General features: G+C 43.8%; 1 pseudogene; it reads left to right on the top strand.

Annotated features, from left to right (window-relative positions):
- Positions 1 to 888: 888 nt before the first annotated feature.
- LOC127921619 (piggyBac transposable element-derived protein 4-like) lies at positions 889 to 2,764 on the top strand (annotated as a pseudogene).
- Positions 2,765 to 7,792: the final 5,028 nt, after the last annotated feature.

Genomic DNA, 7,792 nt, shown 5'->3' with positions numbered 1-7,792 from the left:
CATGTTCTTGGGACACCTAGGACCAGTCTCAATCCTAGTCTGATGCTGTAGAGTTTGATCGATCTCCGTGGTAAGGCAAACGTCAAAGTCGTCCTGGGTTGGCTGTTTGACGTCGCCAGAGCAGTTTGACACCCGAGAAGAAGTTCCCGGAGCTTTGTCAGCAGCAGCAGCAGCAGCAGCAGCAGCACCTACAGCGCTTATAAATGACTTACATACCATGTGAGCCCTATACATATAGGTGTGATAGATGCTGTGCCTATACGGGCACTCGTGTATATCCTGCAAAATGGCCATCATTCTTCTGTTGCCCTCCACAGAGACAGACGTATTGACTCTGCCGTAGCTTGACATCATCACTTTGAAAGTTAATGTGAAAGGAGGGCCCGATGTAGCAAATGCGACCATACGGTTGAACATATCATCAGCTGCATCGGCATCGGTCACATCGGCCGTATCCCTCGTCTCAGCCCGAAGCCAGGGGCTGCTTTCGTCAGTTGACATCAGGAAGCGATTGCTACCTTGGCATACCAGTGAAGGCTCCTGTGTGGGTTTGCCATTGAAGCCTGAGTTCGATGCCATTGCAGAAGCTACCGTTGAAAGAGTGTCTACACCACCACTAGCTTATATAGGAAACATGATAGCCTAGAAGATGTGAGACACAACTATGATGTGAGGTTGGATTACCTGGCCAACCGATGGATGTTTCAGTACTAAGCCGAAGGGTGTTGTTGCTAGGTCTTCCCAGTCCGGGCCGGCCAGCCCTACGTAGAGAGGATACTAAATATTGTCAGCTGCAACACCCTCACACACACACACACACACACACACACACACACACACACAAAGTGACCGGCTCCCCACCCGTGCCAAGTGCGCTCTTGCCCGCAGCTCAGCGGACCCGCTCGGCTCCACCGATCGGCCATGGCCGCGCGTTTACGGCCGCGCAGGTTCTACAACAGATCTTGTCCAGCGTGGACCAAGAAGACTACTCGGATTGCCAGCAGGAGGAGGACGAAGAGGTTTCGGAAGAGGAAGACGGCGAGGAATACAACCCCGAGAGCCGCGAGGTCGACGATGCCTCTTCTGCCTCTTCTGGGGAAGAGCAGCCCGAGGAAGAGGCGCCCGAGGACGAGCCCGAGGACGAGCACGAGGACCGCGGCGAGCAAGAGATCTCCTCGGCCCCGGACCGACGGGAGCCTCCGTTGCTGTCGAAAAACGGCAAAATCGAGTGGTCCCCCGTGGCCTACGGCCGCCACCGCGGGTCCCTGGCGATCTGCCACGCCGGGCCGGACCAGACTCCGGGCCCCACGGCCTATGCCGCGACACAGGCCCGCGACATCGCGTCCGCCTTCCACCTGTTTGTCACACCGGCGATAGAAAGGATAATTGTGGAAATGACGAACCTGCACGGGGCCAGAAAATACGGCGACGGCTGGCGACCCATGGACGCCACGGACCTGCGCGCCTACCTAGGGCTGCTGATCCTAGCGGGCGTCTACAGGTCCCGGGGCGAGGCCGCGGCAAGCCTGTGGGACGCCGAGAGCGGCAGGACCGTGTTCCGAGCCACCATGTCGCTCAAGGTCTTTCACAGGTACTCGAGGCTGCTGCGATTCGACGACCGCCAGTCGAGAGCCGCCAGACTCGCCACGGACAAACTGGCAGCCATACGGGAGGTCTGGGACCTGTGGGAGGCGCGGCTGCCGGCCCTCTACAACCCGGGGCCCGACGTGACGGTGGACGAGCAACTGGTCCCGTTCAGAGGTACTGTGCTTGCGCTTGTGCCCGCGCGTGCGTGCGTGCGTGCGCGTGTGCTTACATGACTACACAGAGCGTGTGTAGCACAAAAGTTGGCCCTTGTCTACCCCGGTTGCACACAGTAACCACACAAATGTCTTGTCCCCTTTCCAAAAGGCCGCTGTCCCTTCCGTCAGTACATCCCCAGCAAGCCGGCCAAATACGGCATCAAGTCGTGGGTGGCCTGCGACGCTAAGTCCAGCTACGCTTGGAAGATGCAAGTGTACACCGGCAAGGCGGCCGGCGGAGGCCCCGAGAAGAACCAGGGGATGCGCGTCGTCCTCGATCTGACAACGGGCCTGAGCGGTCGCAACGTCACCTGCGACAACTTCTTCACCTCCTACGACCTGGGCCAGCGGCTCCTCGAGAGGAACCTCACCATGGTGGGCACGGTGAGAAAGAACAAGGCCGAGCTCCCGCCCGCGCTGCTCGAGTCCAGGGGCAGACAGGTCCTGTCCAACAGGTTCGCCTTCACGCCCACCGCCACTCTGGTGTCCTACCTGGCAAAGAGAAACAAGAACGTGCTACTCTTGAGCACGCTGCACACAGAGGGCCACATCAGCGATCGCCGCGACAAGAAGCCGGCCCTCATCCTCGACTACAACTGCAACAAGGGCGGCGTGGACAACCTAGACAAGGTGGTGGGCACCTACAGCTGCAGACGGATGACTGCCCGCTGGCCCCTGGTCGTCTTCCACAACATCCTCGACGTGTCCTCCTACAACGCCTTTGTCATATGGCGAGAGGTCAAGCCTGACTGGATGCCTGGCAAGCGGAACAAGCGCAGGGTGTTCCTCGAGCAGCTGGGAAAGGCACTCGTGAAGCCGCTGATCCAAAGAAGGCAGCATCTGCCCCGCACCGAGCGGCCTCGGCGCTTGTCAAAGTCCTACAGAGTGCTACGGCGGCGCCTCCTGAGCAACAGCGCCAGGGCACGGCCGCTGCCCGCTCGTTGCCCCGGCCACCGGGGCAAGTAAGAGGAAGAGGTGTCAGCTCTGCCCACCCAAGAAGGACTCCAAGACACACACGGTGTGCTGCAGGTGTAAGAAATACATCTGCAAAGGCTGTTCACACGCCTACTGTCACACTTGCGCACATTGGGCCTTTAGCCAGGACGGGACAGGGTGACCCGGAGGACACGGGGACTAGACACTTATTTTCGGGTCCTTTCCAGAATGGCGCAAATTGGCATGTCCGGGGTCACAGTTTTTAAGTCCCGAAAAAAAAAAAAAAACTTTTTTGTGAAAATGGTTAAAAATTATTTTCGGGGTCCTTTCCAGAATGGCGCAAATTCGCATGTCCGGGTCACAGTTTTTAAGTCCCGAAAAAAAAAAAAAAAAACACTTTTTTGAAAATGGTTAAAAATTATTTTCGGGGTCCTTTCCAGAATGGCGCAAATTCGGCATGTCCGGGGTCACAGTTTTTAAGTCCCGAAAAAAAAAAAAAAAAAAAAATTTTTTGAAAATGGTTAAAAATTATTTTCGGGGTCCTTTCCAGAATGGCGCAAATTCGGCATGTCCGGGTCACAGTTTTTAAGTCCCGAAAAAAAAAAAAAAAAAAACTTTTTTGAAAATGGTTAAAAATTATTTTCGGGGTCCTTTCCAGAATGGCGCAAATTCGGCATGTCCGGGGTCACAGTTTTTAAGTCCCGAAAAAAAAAAAAAAAAATCACTTTTTTGTGAAAATGGTTAAAAATTATTTTCGGGGTCCTTTCCAGAATGGCGCAAATTCGGCATGTCCGGGGTCACAGTTTTTAAGTCCCGAAAAAAAAAAAAAAAAAAAAACTTTTGAAAATGGTTAAAAATTATTTTCGGGGTCCTTTCCAGAATGGCGCAAATTCGGCATGTCCGGGGTCACAGTTTTTAAGTCCCGAAAAAAAAAAAAAAAAAAAAACTTTTTTGAAAATGGTTAAAAATTATTTTCGGGGTCCTTTCCAGAATGGCGCAAATTCGGCATGTCCGGGGTCACAGTTTTTAAGTCCCGAAAAAAAAAAAAAAAAAAAAAAAAAAAAAAAAAATGGTTAAAAATTATTTTCGGGGTCCTTTCCAGAATGGCGCAAATTCGGCATGTCCGGGGTCACAGTTTTTAAGTCCCGAAAAAAAAAAAAAAAAAAAAAACTTTTTTGAAAATGGTTAAAAATTATTTTCGGGGTCCTTTCCAGAATGGCGCAAATTCGGCATGTCCGGGTCACAGTTTTTAAGTCCCGAAAAAAAAAAAAAAATCAAAAAAACTTTTTTTGAAAATGGTTAAAAATTATTTTCGGGGTCCTTTCCAGAATGGCGCAAATTCGGCATGTCCGGGGTCACAGTTTTTAAGTCCCGAAAAAAAAAAAAAAAAAAACTTTTTTGAAAATGGTTAAAAATTATTTTCGGGGTCCTTTCCAGAATGGCGCAAATTCGGCATGTCCGGGGTCACAGTTTTTAAGTCCCGAAAAAAAAAAAAAAAAAAAAACTTTTTTTGAAAATGGTTAAAAATTATTTTCGGGGTCCTTTCCAGAATGGCGCAAATTCGGCATGTCCGGGGTCACAGTTTTTAAGTCCCGAAAAAAAAAAAAAAAAAAACTTTTTTTTGAAAATGGTTAAAAATTATTTTCGGGGTCCTTTCCAGAATGGCGCAAATTGGCATGTCCGGGGTCACAGTTTTTAAGTCCCGAAAAAAAAAAAAAAAAAAAAAAAAAACTTTTTTGAAAATGGTTAAAAATTATTTTCGGGGTCCTTTCCAGAATGGCGCAAATTCGGCATGTCCGGGGTCACAGTTTTTAAGTCCCGAAAAAAAAAAAAAAAAAAACTTTTTTGAAAATGGTTAAAAATTATTTTCGGGGTCCTTTCCAGAATGGCGCAAATTGGCATGTCCGGGGTCACAGTTTTTAAGTCCCGAAAAAAAAAAAAAAAAAAACTTTTTTGAAAATGGTTAAAAATTATTTTCGGGGTCCTTTCCAGAATGGCGCAAATCTGGCATGTCCGGGGTCACAGTTTTTAAGTCCCGAAAAAAAAAAAAAAAAAAAAAAAAATCTTTTTTGAAAATGGTTAAAAATTATTTTCGGGGTCCTTTCCAGAATGGCGCAAATTCGGCATGTCCGGGGTCACAGTTTTTAAGTCCCGAAAAAAAAAAAAAAAAAAAACTTTTTTGAAAATGGTTAAAAATTATTTTCGGGGTCCTTTCCAGAATGGCGCAAATTCGGCATGTCCGGGGTCACAGTTTTTAAGTCCCGAAAAAAAAAAAAAAAAACTTTTTTTGAAAATGGTTAAAAATTATTTTCGGGGTCCTTTCCAGAATGGCGCAAATTCGGCATGTCCGGGGTCACAGTTTTTAAGTCCCGAAAAAAAAAAAAAAAAAAAACTTTTTTGAAAATGGTTAAAAATTATTTTCGGGGTCCTTTCCAGAATGGCGCAAATTGGCATGTCCGGGGTCACAGTTTTTAAGTCCCGAAAAAAAAAAAAAAAAAAACTTTTTTGAAAATGGTTAAAAATTATTTTCGGGTCCTTTCCAGAATGGCGCAAATTGGCATGTCCGGGGTCACAGTTTTTAAGTCCCGAAAAAAAAAAAAAAAAAAACTTTTTTGAAAAATGGTTAAAAATTATTTTCGGGGTCCTTTCCAGAATGGCGCAAATTGGCATGTCCGGGGTCACAGTTTTTAAGTCCCGAAAAAAAAAAAAAAAAAAAAAAACTTTTTTGAAAATGGTTAAAAATTATTTTCGGGGTCCTTCCAGAATGGCGCAAATTCGGCATGTCCGGGGTCACAGTTTTTAAGTCCCGAAAAAAAAAAAAAAAAAAAACTTTTTTGAAAATGGTTAAAAATTATTTTCGGGGTCCTTTCCAGAATGGCGCAAATTCGGCATGTCCGGGGTCACAGTTTTTAAGTCCCGAAAAAAAAAAAAAAAAAAAAACTTTTTTGAAAATGGTTAAAAATTATTTTCGGGGTCCTTTCCAGAATGGCGCAAATTCGGCATGTCCGGGGTCACAGTTTTTAAGTCCCGAAAAAAAAAAAAAAAAAAAAAAAAAAAACTTTTTTGAAAATGGTTAAAAATTATTTTCGGGGTCCTTTCCAGAATGGCGCAAATTGGCATGTCCGGGGTCACAGTTTTTAAGTCCCGAAAAAAAAAAAAAAAAAAACTTTTTTTGAAAATGGTTAAAAATTATTTTCGGGGTCCTTTCCAGAATGGCGCAAATTCGGCATGTCCGGGTCACAGTTTTTAAGTCCCGAAAAAAAAAAAAAAAAAAAAACTTTTGAAAATGGTTAAAATATTTTCGGGGTCCTTTCCAGAATGGCGCAAATTGGCATGTCCGGGGTCACAGTTTTTAAGTCCCGAAAAAAAAAAAAAAAAACTTTTTTGAAAATGGTTAAAAATTATTTTCGGGGTCCTTTCCAGAATGGCGCAAATTGGCATGTCCGGGGTCACAGTTTTTAAGTCCCGAAAAAAAAAAAAAAAAAAACTTTTTTGAAAATGGTTAAAAATTATTTTCGGGGTCCTTTCCAGAATGGCGCAAATTGGCATGTCCGGGGTCACAGTTTTTAAGTCCCGAAAAAAAAAAAAAAAAAACTTTTTTGAAAATGGTTAAAAATTATTTTCGGGGTCCTTTCCAGAATGGCGCAAATTCGGCATGTCCGGGTCACAGTTTTTAAGTCCCGAAAAAAAAAAAAAAAAAAAACTTTTTTGAAAATGGTTAAAAATTATTTTCGGGGTCCTTTCCAGAATGGCGCAAATTCGGCATGTCCGGGGTCACAGTTTTTAAGTCCCGAAAAAAAATTTTTGAAAATGGTTAAAAATTATTTTCGGGGTCCTTTCCAGAATGGCGCAAATTGGCATGTCCGGGGTCACAGTTTTTAAGTCCCGAAAAAAAAAAAAAAAAAAAAACTTTTTTGAAAATGGTTAAAAATTATTTTCGGGGTCCTTTCCAGAATGGCGCAAATTCGGCATGTCCGGGGTCACAGTTTTTAAGTCCCGAAAAAAAAAAAAAAAAACTTTTTTTTGAAAATGGTTAAAAATTATTTTCGGGGTCCTTTCCAGAATGGCGCAAATTCGGCATGTCCGGGGTCACAGTTTTTAAGTCCCGAAAAAAAAAAAAAAAAAAAAAAAACTTTTTGAAAATGGTTAAAAATTATTTTCGGGGTCCTTTCCAGAATGGCGCAAATTCGGCATGTCCGGGGTCACAGTTTTTAAGTCCCGAAAAAAAAAAAAAAAAAAAATTTTTTGAAAATGGTTAAAAATTATTTTCGGGGTCCTTTCCAGAATGGCGCAAATTGGCATGTCCGGGGTCACAGTTTTTAAGTCCCGAAAAAAAAAAAAAAAAAACTTTTTTTTGAAAATGGTTAAAAATTATTTTCGGGGTCCTTTCCAGAATGGCGCAAATTGGCATGTCCGGGGTCACAGTTTTTAAGTCCCGAAAAAAAAAAAAAAAAACTTTTTTGAAAATGGTTAAAAATTATTTTCGGGGTCCTTTCCAGAATGGCGCAAATTGGCATGTCCGGGGTCACAGTTTTTAAGTCCCGAAAAAAAAAAAAAAAAACTTTTTTGAAAATGGTTAAAAATTATTTTCGGGGTCCTTTCCAGAATGGCGCAAATTGGCATGTCCGGGGTCACAGTTTTTAAGTCCCGAAAAAAAAAAAAAAAAAATCACTTTTTTGAAAATGGTTAAAAATTATTTTCGGGGTCCTTTCCAGAATGGCGCAAATTCGGCATGTCCGGGGTCACAGTTTTTAAGTCCCGAAAAAAAAAAAAAAAAAAAAACTTTTTTGAAAATGGTTAAAAATTATTTTCGGGGTCCTTTCCAGAATGGCGCAAATTGGCATGTCCGGGGTCACAGTTTTTAAGTCCCGAAAAAAAAAAAAAAAAAAAACTTTTTTGAAAATGGTTAAAAATTATTTTCGGGGTCCTTTCCAGAATGGCGCAAATTCGGCATGTCCGGGGTCACAGTTTTTAAGTCCCGAAAAAAAAAAAAAAAAAAAAAAAAAAAAACTTTTTTGAAAATGGTTAAAAATTATTTTCGGGGTCCTTTCCAG

This window comes from Oncorhynchus keta, unplaced genomic scaffold (assembly GCF_023373465.1).
Source record: "Oncorhynchus keta strain PuntledgeMale-10-30-2019 unplaced genomic scaffold, Oket_V2 Un_contig_22770_pilon_pilon, whole genome shotgun sequence".
NCBI lineage: Eukaryota > Metazoa > Chordata > Actinopteri > Salmoniformes > Salmonidae > Oncorhynchus > Oncorhynchus keta.
This window is presented reverse-complemented; position numbering and strand designations above follow the sequence as displayed.